This window comes from Sinocyclocheilus anshuiensis, unplaced genomic scaffold (genome assembly GCF_001515605.1).
Source record: "Sinocyclocheilus anshuiensis isolate Anshui unplaced genomic scaffold, SAMN03320099.WGS_v1.1 scaffold822, whole genome shotgun sequence".
NCBI classification, from domain to species: Eukaryota; Metazoa; Chordata; class Actinopteri; order Cypriniformes; family Cyprinidae; genus Sinocyclocheilus; species Sinocyclocheilus anshuiensis.
Genome location: NW_015539892.1, coordinates 934,885 through 950,717, shown reverse-complemented (window position 1 = coordinate 950,717; position 15,833 = coordinate 934,885). Strand labels below are relative to the sequence as shown.

The 15,833-nt window shown below is 33.4% G+C and overlaps 1 long non-coding RNA gene across 4 annotated transcripts in view; it reads left to right on the top strand.

Annotated features, from left to right (window-relative positions):
- The window catches only part of LOC107685819 (uncharacterized), a 40,759-nt gene extending 26,042 nt beyond the window's left edge, over positions 1-14,717 (top strand). For 3 of the 4 annotated variants that reach the window (XR_001633990.1, XR_001633991.1, XR_001633989.1), the window contains 5 exons: positions 9,525-9,612; positions 9,883-10,023; positions 12,589-12,719; positions 12,870-12,906; positions 14,238-14,717. This is a non-coding gene — a long non-coding RNA (uncharacterized LOC107685819). The remainder of the gene's footprint in view (positions 1-9,524; positions 9,613-9,882; positions 10,024-12,588; positions 12,720-12,869; positions 12,907-14,237) is intronic. The other variant, XR_001633992.1, reaches the window with a different exon arrangement.
- Positions 14,718-15,833: the final 1,116 nt, after the last annotated feature.

Here is a 15,833-nt window from a genome sequence, read left to right as displayed (position 1 = left end):
TATATATAAAGTACAAAAAAATAATAATAAATAAATAAAGAGAATTTGGGTGAAAATGTGCTTAACTGTCATTCTTATAATATTAATGGTCTTTAAATTTTCTTTATTTATGCAAAATATAATTTCTTATCTTTATGTAATTTCTATCTATAATTTCTTGATGTTAATGTGAGTTTCACCTATGTATTGTTGACAAATTCATTTGTGGCACAGAAACATGCTTAAAATCACACATAACACCTTAGCAACCACCTAGCAACCACTCAAATCATCATAGCAACTGCACAGCAACATTCTTAAATTGCTCATAATACCTTAGCAACCACCTAGCAACCATTTAAAGCACCCTAGCAGCTAAACTGCATAGCAACATGTTTCAAGTCATCAGAAAACCTTAGCAACCACCCAAAAAACAATAGGAACTGCATAGCAGCCTTATTAGGGTTTACCTTGATCTGAAAATTGTCAAGAAAAAGAGACAAAAAAGACAGGGGTTTTTTTTCATATTTTTCTGACAGTTATCCTGCACCAGTTCTGTAACCATAAATAACAACCTTAATGGTTTTTAAATATCTTTATTCAAAATGTAATTTCTTATTTTTGTCATGATCGTGATATGTGAATATGAGTTTCACCTGTGTATTGTTGACGTAATATTGATTCATTTGTTTTATTGATGTTAAAATAATGTCTGACCTCAATGTAGATTCTCTGAAGTGAAACGCTCTGAAGGATTCTAAGAATCAACCACGTGGAGAACTGTCTTTGTGGTTCTGATGATTCATCCACCCAACCTTGAGTTGATGTTGATAACTAGACTGCAGCTCTAACCAAATTCACCTGATATTTTAGTACTGTACATGCATATGCTTTTAAACACTCAAACAATGTTTGACAGCCTACCTCAGTTGTGTTTAGAATTGATATGTGCTCAAGCAAAACCACATTCATGCTCATTTAAACAGAGAGGAAAACATTGGGCAACAACAACATTTGCCTTTAGATATCATTAAAAACCCAATTCAGGGGGTTTAAAAGATAAGAAAAGATGCCACCAGCTTCAAGGCTTTTGATTCATGCGATCTGGGTACTTCATCAAGGTGAACTCAGATAGGGCATCTGTCTGGCTCTCGTCACCTTTCCTTTGGTCTTTTAAAGGAGGAGTCTCCTTGTCTTTGCTCTTTGGTTGGTTCTTTAAGGAGTTCCTCACCTCCTGACCCCAGTCCTGAGAGACGTGCTCCAGTATACACTTCTCCAACAGGGGGAGGTCAAAACTTAGAAAGTGGCAAATGCACTGCTGTGTACAGATGGGGATTTTTTTTATTAATTTACCGTCAGTGGAAAGAGATGAACTGATTGCTCTGGTTCATATTTAAATTTAGTAATGGTAGTGAGAGTCATTGGTTACCTAGTGGTTTTGGTAATTTTAGCATTACTCTGATATGCTGTGAAAATGTTTAATCAGGTAACTTGAAAATGAGTTTTAATTAAAGTCTAATATATAATTTAATATGTTTAAATCAATGTGACTAAATTGGGTTATGTCAACAAAAGTGTTTAATATTGGTCATATCAGGTTGAAATAAATCCTCAAAGGGACCAACTGCTCATTTCCTCCTTTTTTGTTCTTTATTAATTAATTTATTATTTACATAAAACTATTTTCAATTGCTACTTTCCACTACTGAATAAATATTACTTTAAATAATATTATTTTATACATTTTTCATACATATTTATTATAATTTTTATTGTATTTTATTTGTTTGTCTATTAATTAATTAATTAATAAGACCTTCTCAGATGGTGGTCTGTTATCCACAGCACGAAGTAAAATAATAAGAAATCTTTCTGAAACAAAAAGCATGTTGAATTAAACTAATTGAAAAAACAATAATGCAGTGCATTAACAATGACTGGGCTGAAATTCAACATTGCTGTATAGTTGTGCATTTTTATTAAATTACATATATAGTTATTATAAGTACTTACAAGTGCTTTTTGAAAATAATCACAAATTAATTTGTTGTTCAAATACAATTTATAATTCAAAATGTTAAGAATAACTGACTAGCATAATTTTAGTATCACTGATACTATAATAGTTTTATTAATATTTTGAATCATTTTTTTTTTTTACATTTTCCCTTTTTAAGAATTTTTATAATTTTGTTGCATTTTTTTCATTTTTAGTAGTTTTTGTTTATATATGAAGAGTTTATTTGCAAAAGCAAATAACTGTTTTTCATTTTCAAAAATCCTGTTTTTTATTATGTTATCATGATTTTACTGTGTTTTATTGTGTTAGTTATCTGTATTTTTTATTTATTTTTAACCTAATCAAAATAACCCAACTGCAGTTTGATTGAGATTAATTGGAATTCACAATGAAAAACAAGATTTTTGAACATTTTTAAAAACTGAGTTATCTGTTTTTGCAAATGAACTCTTCATATGTAGTTATTAATACGAACATCTGTTTCTAAAATTAGCATTTTTATCAGGCTCCTATGTGTAGGTTCAGTAATTTCACTTTAATGGCAATGAATAGGTTTTTTTTAATTGCCATTAATGTGAAAAAAAAAACAACATAAACATAGGAGCCTGTGAAAAATATGTATATATACAGACAGCACTTAGTGGCTTTTGCATCTGAACTCTTCATATATATATATATATATATATACACACACACACGTTTTATGCGATATTCCAGTTTTGTGCATAAGTAAAATTCGCAACTTTGGATGGAAACCCGGCACCTAAAACAATAAAATAATAATAAATAAATAATCGCTTCAGTTCCAATAAAACAATAAAATAATAATAAATAAATAATCGCTTCAGTTCCAATAAAACAATAAAATAATAATAAATAAATAATCGCTTCAGTTCCAATAAAACAATAAAATAATAATAAATAAATAATCGCTTCAGTTCCAATAAAACAATAAAATAATAATAAATAAATAATCGCTTCAGTTCCAATAAAACAATAAAATAATAATAAATAAATAATCGCTTCAGTTCCAATAAAACAATAAAATAATAATAAATAAATAATCGCTTCAGTTCCAATAAAACAATAAAATAATAATAAATAAATAATCGCTTCAGTTCCAATAAAACAATAAAATAATAATAAATAAATAATCGCTTCAGTTCCAATAAAACAATAAAATAATAATAAATAAATAATCGCTTCAGTTCCAATAAAACAATAAAATAATAATAAATAAATAATCGCTTCAGTTCCAATAAAACAATAAAATAATAATAAATAAATAATCGCTTCAGTTCCAATAAAACAATAAAATAATAATAAATAAATAATCGCTTCAGTTCCAATAAAACAATAAAATAATAATAAATAAATAATCGCTTCAGTTCCAATAAAACAATAAAATAATAATAAATAAATAATCGCTTCAGTTCCAATAAAACAATAAAATAATAATAAATAAATAATCGCTTCAGTTCCAATAAAACAATAAAATAATAATAAATAAATAATCGCTTCAGTTCCAATAAAACAATAAAATAATAATAAATAAATAATCGCTTCAGTTCCAATAAAACAATAAAATAATAATAAATAAATAATCGCTTCAGTTCCAATAAAACAATAAAATAATAATAAATAAATAATCGCTTCAGTTCCAATAAAACAATAAAATAATAATAAATAAATAATCGCTTCAGTTCCAATAAAACAATAAAATAATAATAAATAAATAATGGCTTCAGTTCCAGTAATACAAAAAAATAATAATAAATAAATAAAGAGAATTTGGGTGAAAATGTGCTTAACTGTCATTCTTATAATATTAATGGTCTTTAAATTTTCTTTATTTATGCAAAATATAATTTCTTATCTTTATGTAATTTCTATCTATAATTTCTTGATGTTAATGTGAGTTTCACCTATGTATTGTTGACAAATTCATTTGTGGCACAGAAACATGCTTAAAATCACACATAACACCTTAGCAACCACCTAGCAACCACTCAAATCATCATAGCAACTGCACAGCAACATTCTTAAATTGCTCATAATACCTTAGCAACCACCTAGCAACCATTTAAAGCACCCTAGCAGCTAAACTGCATAGCAACATGTTTCAAGTCATCAGAAAACCTTAGCAACCACCCAAAAAACAATAGGAACTGCATAGCAGCCTTATTAGGGTTTACCTTGATCTGAAAATTGTCAAGAAAAAGAGACAAAAAAGACAGGGGTTTTTTTTCATATTTTTCTGACAGTTATCCTGCACCAGTTCTGTAACCATAAATAACAACCTTAATGGTTTTTAAATATCTTTATTCAAAATGTAATTTCTTATTTTTGTCATGATCGTGATATGTGAATATGAGTTTCACCTGTGTATTGTTGACGTAATATTGATTCATTTGTTTTATTGATGTTAAAATAATGTCTGACCTCAATGTAGATTCTCTGAAGTGAAACGCTCTGAAGGATTCTAAGAATCAACCACGTGGAGAACTGTCTTTGTGGTTCTGATGATTCATCCACCCAACCTTGAGTTGATGTTGATAACTAGACTGCAGCTCTAACCAAATTCACCTGATATTTTAGTACTGTACATGCATATGCTTTTAAACACTCAAACAATGTTTGACAGCCTACCTCAGTTGTGTTTAGAATTGATATGTGCTCAAGCAAAACCACATTCATGCTCATTTAAACAGAGAGGAAAACATTGGGCAACAACAACATTTGCCTTTAGATATCATTAAAAACCCAATTCAGGGGGTTTAAAAGATAAGAAAAGATGCCACCAGCTTCAAGGCTTTTGATTCATGCGATCTGGGTACTTCATCAAGGTGAACTCAGATAGGGCATCTGTCTGGCTCTCGTCACCTTTCCTTTGGTCTTTTAAAGGAGGAGTCTCCTTGTCTTTGCTCTTTGGTTGGTTCTTTAAGGAGTTCCTCACCTCCTGACCCCAGTCCTGAGAGACGTGCTCCAGTATACACTTCTCCAACAGGGGGAGGTCAAAACTTAGAAAGTGGCAAATGCACTGCTGTGTACAGATGGGGATTTTTTTTATTAATTTACCGTCAGTGGAAAGAGATGAACTGATTGCTCTGGTTCATATTTAAATTTAGTAATGGTAGTGAGAGTCATTGGTTACCTAGTGGTTTTGGTAATTTTAGCATTACTCTGATATGCTGTGAAAATGTTTAATCAGGTAACTTGAAAATGAGTTTTAATTAAAGTCTAATATATAATTTAATATGTTTAAATCAATGTGACTAAATTGGGTTATGTCAACAAAAGTGTTTAATATTGGTCATATCAGGTTGAAATAAATCCTCAAAGGGACCAACTGCTCATTTCCTCCTTTTTTGTTCTTTATTAATTAATTTATTATTTACATAAAACTATTTTCAATTGCTACTTTCCACTACTGAATAAATATTACTTTAAATAATATTATTTTATACATTTTTCATACATATTTATTATAATTTTTATTTTATTTTATTTGTTTGTCTATTAATTAATTAATTAATTAATTTATTTATTTTAAATTTACCCTTGACCACATTCACCATCATGGCAAATAGTTTTGCTAAGCTTGTCGTGCTGCATTTTGGGATTGCTTAAAATTTCGTTCTTATGGTATCTGACGTTCTCTTCAAAATGAAATTAAAATTTAAAAGTAAATAAAAACAGTGAGATTGTATTTTAGCACTGCTCAACAGAAATTTCCATACTGGCCCATGCTGGATTGGTGCTGATCTAGCTAGTTGACCATGATAGCCATGCTGTTCACCAGTTGGTGAAGCTGGTCAACCAGCATTGTCTGTGAGAGGACAGACTGGTTGACCAAGGAAGTCATACTGGATAGCTAGTTATGAAGTTATGAGGTCCAACATCTAAAACACAACATATGTTGTTTTTTAAGAAACTTTCTCTGTCTGCAAGTTGTGCAGTTTTCAGCTCTTCTTAATTTCATTTAATGTTGAGAGTACAGATTACGCCTCTTGCTAATAGCCGTGTAAAGACATCAGCATCTGCTGCCCCTGATCGAGGAACAGTGTCGAGTTACGTGCTAATGGATCCTCATTACTGCACAAAGAGGGTTCAGTGAACTTCAGATAACTGACGTATCTCAACTGGCAGTCGGGTGATAATCTGTAAACTGTTTGCAAACCCTGATTCAGAACCACACTGATTACATCTAGACTCAGATAAGATGAATCATTCGTTTCGAGTTTGGAACAGAGCTTGAATCTTGCTGAACTCATGTAATATGAAAACATTAATTTGTTCTCTCTTATTGTTAACCCAAAAATCATTCATTCATTCCTTTCCCGTCTTTCCAAACTTCTATGTTGTTATTTTAAAATAGAGAATCCTATAAGAATTCCCTGAACGCTCATTTGCATTTAATGAAATATACTGACAAGTGTTCTGGTCCCTGCTGCAGAGAAACGCCCCCATAACAGGATATTACCACCTCCATGCTTTACTGGAGGAATGCTGTTATTTGGATGGTGAGCTGTATTGGACATATCGTTTGGCCAAATAATTCAATTTTAGTCTCATCTGCCTCAAAATCTTCAAGGTGTGTTTTGGAAGAGCTCAGTCTGACTGCATGTGGCCTTTCTTGAGGAGTAGCTTTTTTCTTGCAACCCTCCCATACGAGCCACGTTTGTGAGGAATTTGTGATATTGTTGCCACATGCACACAATGACCACTCTTTGTCATAAATTCCTGCAGCTGCTTCAGAGTTGCTGTAGGCCTCTTGGTCACCTCTCTGGCCAGTTTCCTCTCATTCAGTTTGGAGCGACATCATGATCCAGGGAGGGTCTGTGTTGTAAATACCTTCCACTTCTTAATAATAGACTTCATTGTGCTTCTAGGCATTGTTAAAGCCTTTGAAAATTTTGACTGACTTGTGCCTATCCACAACTTTATCCCAGAGATCTTTTGACAGTGTCTTGCCATCCATAGCTTCAGTTGCACTACCAAGGACTGAAATGCTCCAGGAAAGCTCTTTTCATGCTGAGCTAATCAAAATGAGCACAGTTGATCACAGTTGAAAGTCAAATGGCTTTGTGTGCCATTGAGAAGTTGATTAGTTACACCTGATTGAGTTTACAAGTCATTTTTAAGGGGGGGTGATCCTTTTTCCAACTCAGTGATTGTTTTTTTCAGTGATTGTTTATATTTAATAGCTTCTGTCCCTATATACTTTCAGTTAACAGAAAAGAGCAGCCTGTACGTTCTATAGAATAATGCAACATGAGGGTGAGTTAGGCTCGAATGGGTTCATGTGGGCTAACTGGTTTATAGTATAAAGTTTGGTTTGATGTTCTGTAAATAAGATGTCTTTTGCAGCTGGTCATTAAGTGAATGATCTGTTTTCATCCACAGTCGTGACCATTTGTATCTCAATATTGTATATGTAAATAATGTTCTGTAATCATACCTTTTACTCGCCACTGATTCAGACGAACTATAAATCACTCAAAACACAACTGCGTCTGAGGAATGTGAAATGGTTTGCCCCACTGCAGACTCAGACAGATACACAGATGCTTGAACACACACACACTCTCTCCTCTTACACACTCACGCACTCCACCACATATATACTGTCCTTTTGTCTCGTTTCACATCCCTCAGCTGTCCGCTGTCACTCAGCCCATTTCATGCTGCTGTCACAGGACATTTTCTCACAAATCACCCACGCACATGTTCCCTCTGACAGTTCACACACGTGCCAGAAACACACAGCACACACATTCAACTCTGACGGGTCTGAAGTCGACATAAAATCTAAATTGATCCTTTGACTATTTACTATACATTTCTGGTCTTACTGTGAACGATTCATTGGTGAATGTTATTCCAAATAATTTTTTTTGTCTTCATAATCTCACTCGGCAACTTAGTCCAGTGCAAAAAAAGCCTGCTTTTTATGATCCAGTCAATTTCTGATGGATAAATTCAAGTCGCGTCAAAATTTTTCTCATTAAATATTTTATTTTACTCAGAAATACATCGTTTTACAGAAGTACAATGAGTTGTAGACTGGGGTTTCACTGTGGCTTTTAAGAAAAGCATTTACACATTTTACTATTAAACACAGGGAATGTTTTACAAAACTACTTTTTCTAAACCTACAAAGAGCATACGCTGATTTGATTATGATTTGTATAAAATAATATTATTTTAATTTAATTTTTAAACTGGAAAAAAAAGCCAGAAGAAACGAGAACACATATTTTGAATATTCAAATTAAAAGTAAATTGAATTAACGTGTTGTGAAATCAGACATTATGAAACTAAATTAACTCAATTTAAATTAGTAACTAAATTTCCATTAGTGAAATCACACTGAAAATAATTTTTTATCAATACTTTTGTCTTGTTTTCCACTAAAATGGTCTAAACACTGTTAAAACAAGGCAAATTTACATGAGAACCAAAGTAGCATAAGATATTATGAGAAAATACACTGAATTAACTTTATTTTTCTTATCCCATTGGCTAATTATTAATATTATTAAGCATAAATCACACTAAATTTATTGTAGCTTATGCTTAAAAGGGGAAGGGGGTGGGCAACTATTTGCCAGTGAGTAAGAGAAATGCAATTCATGAATTTAGACAAATTAGTTGTTTTTTATTACCTGAAAACCAAATTTCCTGTAACATGCTTGAAATTCGGCACCCAGCATTCGAGGAACTATCTGGACATCAAGATAATTTTATCTGACCAAATTAAAACGCATATCCAGAGAGAATGTGCTTGTGTCACATCAGGACTTGTTCTGACTAACTTCTATGATAGGGTTCTGTGTGCCACATGGTGAATACAGCGAAATCCAACTTCTCAGAAACAACTCCCTGGAATGGAACAGAGCGCATATAATGCCAGAGCCAAGACTTACTGCTATCTTTGTATTCCTGCGTTTTTATCGAGTTGGCATTCATGCAATGACCTGATCAATCCAATTCACTTCACACACACATGCACTCATTCGAACTCTCATTTGTCCTCTTCACAGAAAGCCATCTGGCCTTGAAATCATAGTGATACGTCAGCTACCAAACAAGCACCCATGCGCACACATGCATATCAGTCACCAGGGAATGTAAACCAAGCTTTGCCGAGTACTGTAATCATGTACTACTGAACTTTGTCCCAGTATTTAGTAGGACTTCTTGGTCCCTTTAATTCAGTGACATGTGTATCGCATGCATACTTTGATGATTTTACTTGGTAAAACCCTTCAAATCAGAAATATAAAATATTATCGTTGCCAATAGATTAAAAAAAGTAATCAAGAGTTTTACGTCCTTTTAAGGAAAGATTATGCATACACATATATATATATATAAAGCTGCTCTCTAACATCTTTATTTTGCAATGCCATCATCTTAATTTGAATACATTTCCATGAAGTAATCCCCTGCAGGCAAATTGTTGTGTATCTTGTCACATTCCTGTGTGTTGAGCTTATTATGTTCTTCTGATCTCTGCAGCTTTAGGAACAAGCTGAAGAAATTGAGAAATATATGCCGGCGGTTATTCTGAAAACGTCTGTTTTCCACTGGAATGAAGCTTTTACAGGTGAATCTCATGCATGAGAGATTATAGAGAAATCATAAGCTTCATGACAATTAAGCACATTTCACCCCCAATTCCCATTACTGTAATGCATTTGGAAGTTTTTTAAATGATTCCCATCAAACGTCACCTAACTTTGCAGTAAGATGCGTGAGGGCTGAAATAACACACATTTGAGACCACTGAAGTGCGTCTGACCACCTGCCTGCGGTGAGACTTTTGCAGTTTACTCATATTGCTCTTGAAACTCCCCCTTTATTCGTTTCTCCACAGCCCCCTCGGTTGGAGAGAGAGAGGGATGGAATGAGAAAGAGAGCGAGTGAAACAGTGAATCATGAGTGCAGCTTTGAACAACAAGGGGAAATCCTCCTATTGAGAAGGCATGCGCTGTGGAAACATGCATCACTCATAGAGGTAACGGATCCGGGGGCCACACACAAACCAAAACTTTTAGCCATTTATCTGGAGACCGTCTTGATGTTGTGTCATGCAAAACGGTAGCAGTTTTAATAACAGAAAACTGTGATGCATTAGCAATGCAAACTACATTTCATGAACGTTTTAATACTCTAAAAGGATTTTAGTTGTTTTTTAGAAATTATATGGCATTCAAACTGCATGTACAGTATATAGTGCTCTTGATCGTTCCGATTAATATGCATGTTCTTGTCAAATGTGTCTTGAGTTCTTCTTGGAGCGATTCAAATTTGTGGTTTTTCACACTAAAATACTTCAAGCTCATCAAGAAGCCTACACAAAGGAGCTATTTAGGGAAATTTCACATGAATGTCATATGTAGGTATTCACCCCGTACTTTCTGTTGCAGTACTTGTGCTAGCACTTTACTCGCAGGCAACTCAGAGGGAAGCTCCCCATCTGGGTTTAACATTAAAAAAGAACGTTTCCTGTTGCTTATCAGTGTTTCTCTTACATTGTTCTCATTTGCATACTTTCCACCCTGATGTTAAAAATCAGGGTTTGTAGGGCCCCGAGAGTCACGGTTACATCATATAATTTGCTTTTGAGACCTTTGTTCTGCTTTAACAGAAATCACTATGAAGATGTCAACAGAAAGTGTGCATGTACTTGAATGGCTGAAAAGGGGATGAACCATATATATATATGTTCTTTAGGCATTATGAGACGACTGATTTAAATAATTAGGCTGGCAAATTGCCTATATACTGAAATTCCATTGACCAACTGTTTGTATGCAGAGAGGTGATGAAATGTTAATGATGAATAAATTTGATGATAATGATTATAAATGTACTTTACCTTAATTGGATATAAAATTACAGATTCCTGTAGTATATACTGATTTCATGCATGAACGTGTTAAAAAAGTGAACGAATTCTGAGAAATCATGAAAATGTTCGATAAAATGTGATTCATAGTGGTCACTTTCAGCATAGCACTATGATTTGGCACAGCAGTAATTTAAGGAAACCTCTAAGATGCTTACATCCTGTACAGAAATAATGAAATGACATCAATTTACAGCTGGCTCAAGGTCAAAATCAGATCTGAATGGCCTTAAAATGTGGGCTTTTGTTGCACTGGCTGAAAACAGGACGCTCAGGAAAATGAGCTATATTATGAATAAAAGAGCCATTCGCTGTGCTGTTAAACGCAGCAGTGTTTAGACATTTAAGTAACATGTCTGAAAGTTATTGCATTGGATAAATAAAATAAATAATATAATAACAAATAAAATAATAAATAAAATATGAAACCAAGTAGTATTTTCGAAAGGCAGATAGCACAAGCAAAATGTGTGATTTGAGTGTACAAAAGCATTTATATATATTATATAATAATTTATATAGACTGAAGTGTCAAGTGTGTGTGGAATGTTTGGTTTAATCGGCGGATGTCTTGACACAAAGATGGATAAAGGGTATTTTATGAAAAAAAGGCACACTGTTTTATACTCTGACGGCTGTTTTGCTGAAATCAGAAGATTCATCTAATGAGTAATCCACCAAGTGAAGCTCCTACCCTTTTACCAGAAGAGTTTAAAGAGTTTGTCTTCCCATGCATGTTTGAGTGTGTTCTGATCTACCATCAGTTCAATCATCTAACCAAGTCTGACTGTGCATGACAAGAACATCCAACTAAAAATATCAACCACCACCGGTACATCTGGTCTGAATATGAATAATCTGTGAACCTCTGAGACTTTCAATAAGCTCATTTATCATGCTATGGTGTCTTATGATTCCTGTGCTTCTGCAGAACCACAGATTCAGATCACTTACTGTATCAGTCGGATCATGCATAAGGTAGAGATGAGCTGTCAGACACCAACACTCGTAAAAAGGGGAAGCCCCCTAGCAAAAACAAGACTCGTCATCTGACATACATGACAGAAATGGAAGTTTTCAGCTCAAAAACACCCACCCATGAGGGGCCCGGGTCAAATTTAGCGCTCATTTCTGATAGACTGAAAGTGAACCTTTACTGGGCTGTAAATGTGTTTTCTCTCTTAGTTCTTTTCCTTCACTCATGCAAGACAAGTATCAGTATTATTATTGGTCATGCTTAAGGTTAGTCATTTGAACACATCCTAAGTATTAAAATTTTGCACTGCAATAAAATTGCTAAAAAATACAACAGATTTGTGCTGAAGGGAGGGTCATATAGGGAAATGGGGTGTTTTGCCCTGATAAGCAGCCATGCACTAAAAGTAACTAAGAACACATTAGAAATGCATAGAAATAGCCTGGACTAATACGTAGAAGAAAATGTCAGAAAATATAAAAATAGCTCTTTATACTACTATTATGTGTGTTACTTAAACTATTGCAGCACATTAATTGTGAGTTTTTGCATAAAACTCTACGTGCATTGCAGTGGTGTGACTGATGTAAATGGACGTATGTGCTTTGTAACCATAACTTTATGATTGCAGAGTAAATCGGCTTGGTTAGGAGGTGTTACTATTTTCATCCAAGCTGCCTTTTTTGGTCACCCAGATTTCACAGAGCTTTTCTCAAGGCTTCCATCTTCAGGCTTGTTGGTTAGTCACAGTCCACACATGCTGGAGAATGCTGGAATTACACCAAAACAAGGGCAGAGCGTCTTGTGTAAGCAGTTTTTCCTTGAGGTAATTAAAAATGTCACATAAGGGCTTCATTAGTCATGGAGTTTCCTAATGAGAGGTATGGGAATGCATAGTTACAGCAAAATGAGAAAATAAAATATACAAAGCATGCATTTATTGTGTTTTTTTCTTCTGTTTTTGAACTCCTGACAGTGAACTCCTGCAGAATAAATAGTCATACAGCATGAGGGTGAGTAAAGTATGACAATCTTCACTTTAAGATGAATTATTTCTTTAAAGCACATAAGATTTTTTCACATTCAGGCTGTTACTCAACAGTAAAACACATGTTCAGACTTTGGTTTGGCCTCACAGTTGTGATTCTTTGTATTATGAGGACACTTTGATCCCTCCTGCCTCTGAGTGGTTGTTATTTTCCATATGTCTTCATGTACAGTATGTACAGTATGTCTCTGTGCTTCTATGAATTTTCCTGGACTGTGTTCCACGTGTCTGGGATCACACCCTCCCATCTGGTAGGCTGAAATGAAGGGCTTTTCTCCGCCCCCAGTGTTCAGCCACTCAGTGTCCACTTGCACACATTTAAATTTTATTTTATTTTATTTTTAGTTACATATTAATATTTTCTATTTTAATAATTTAATTTTTAAATATTTGTATATATTTAATAGTTGTAATAATTTAATCCTTTTTATTTTATAATTTCATTACTTTTATTTTTATTCTATATATTATGTATATTTTATATTTAGTTATATTTGTTTATTTTTATTTATAAATGAATATTTTTTATTTATTACATATGAATCTTTATTTTATTCTATATATTTATTTTATTTTATTATTTGTTTTCAATAATTTATAATAATATTAATAATTTATTCTATTTTTTAAATAATATTTAACTTTATTTTATTAATTTTAACTTACTTAAAGCAATCTGATGGGGTTAAAAAAAAACTATAGACTAATACTGAAAGGGAAACCTGAGACACATCTAGTGACAAGAATATAGAGACTTGGTTGGGCTTTTTTGGTTTGACTTAGTAAGAAATCACTAGCAGCTACATAGCAATGAAACACTAAGAAAAACAAAGAGACCACATATCATCAAAGAAAAATTACAGCACTTTTATTTATTTACGTTATTTTTATTGATGCTTTGGCATTATCTTATATTATGCTGTTATATTAAATTGGCATAATATTGAAAAAATATATATATTTTAAATATTTGTAACTAATTTTGTGAGGATGGAGAGTATTGAAAACAACTGTAGAACATCAGCTTTGTGCGTTAACTGTCATTTTTATCTGGCAAAAGAGGTTTTAAATCTTACCTATACGCTACACACTAGTGTTATATGTAACAGTTCATTCTCGCAGTTCTTCAGCTGGTGTCACGATGAAGTGTAGATGTGTCCCTGAGCTGCTGTGCAGAACTGAGACTACATTGACAACACTGACATGCAGTTATAATTAGTTTGAAACAGCAACTGCTCTTGCATTCTCTCACACACTCTCTCTCTTCCTCTTTCTCCCCCCTCACACACCTTGTAGCATTCTTGGGGGAAGTGATTAAAGCCTGAGAAGGGGGTTGGAAGGGGCAGAACAATTACCCTGAAGAGGCGTTGGGCCAGACCCCTGCAGGTGGAGCTGACAGGGCGAGACCTCGGGCTGTCACAAGCTATTAGCTAGGCAGAGACGGCCAGAGAACACACACTCAGATGGAGCAACTATACGAAGAATAGCTTTTTTCTGCTGGTCTAGACTATGTTCAGCATACTACTTGTACTGTTTCTTTTGTGTATTGTTGTAAGTGCAGTATGGACTACATTCTGCATGCATACTATATTCACCAGGCTATACAGCAAATGATTGTGAAGTGCAATATAGGGCCACAGACTTTAATCGCTCAGTCTTCTCTATAAGAGTTGTCACTTGTCAGTATTTGGAACACACTACAAAATAACATTAGACAGTGTTCCACCTTTGCTTAATTTAAGTTATGACTAAAAATATGACTAAAGACGAGCCAAATATGCGATTGTTGAAAACCTTTTTTATTATTATTGATTAACATTCATTTATTTTAGGTGTATTAGCATTTATTATAGTGCAACCTGCTTGTAATTGTATTACTGCTATTTGTAATTTTTTTTTTGCATTAGGTGTGATGTTTTATGTATGTTAATTAATGAATGTTTTAATTACAGCGTATATTGCTTTTTTCCTGCTTAGGGGCTGCAGATGAAATTTAGTACATTTCCAATAATTTATAAATAAATATAATTCTGAACGTAATGCCCTTTATTTCACTTTCCATTTCCAACATGACAAAAAATATCAGCTGTGATTTTTAATACATCATTCTTGTCGACCTGCCAATATTCAAGCCATTTTACACAGAATTGTGTTAAAAAAAAAAAATCTATCAAAAAATAGTTACATGTTGGTAACTTGACGCCACTAAATTGAAAGTGCGTTTGTCACTGCATATTGCATACTGCTTCACATAGTATTTTTTTTAATATTTAGGAGTATACAGTGTATACAAATTCAAATGCATCCTAGAGAGTGTTTATTGTCATTCCAGCCATATAAAGGCATACATAGAAACGAAATATTGCTATGTAGTTTACAAAAATTACAATATTATGTCTATACAGTGAGATATATATTCTTCCATACTCTGTATAGTTTTTTTTTTTTAAGAGAGGACTGGAAATGATTTGGAGAGATGGAACAACATGTCTTTAAAGCATGCTTACAAGTTCAGGCTAAACTTATAACCCTTAAAGACCTCATATAATCTCACCTCAGTTGCCTTTGACCAGGTGGCACACTATGTACAAACGTGGACATTGCCGCTATTAAAGAATGACCAACCTTTGAACAAATATACTTGGGTGTGTTTGTGTCAACAGAATGATGCAAAACTCTAAAATCATGTGCAACTCTTGCACACACAAACATACGTGTAACAGCTTCCCTTGTTAGTGAGCAGGAATACATGATGCTTTGCATTATTTTTAACATCAAAACACATCACCGCAGCTACAAATTAGCATTTCCCCCCACTGTCACAGCTTCTTCTCGTTACTACTCTTTTCTTCTCTTTGCTGTACGTTTCTTAGTTACTTCCTCTTTCTGAAT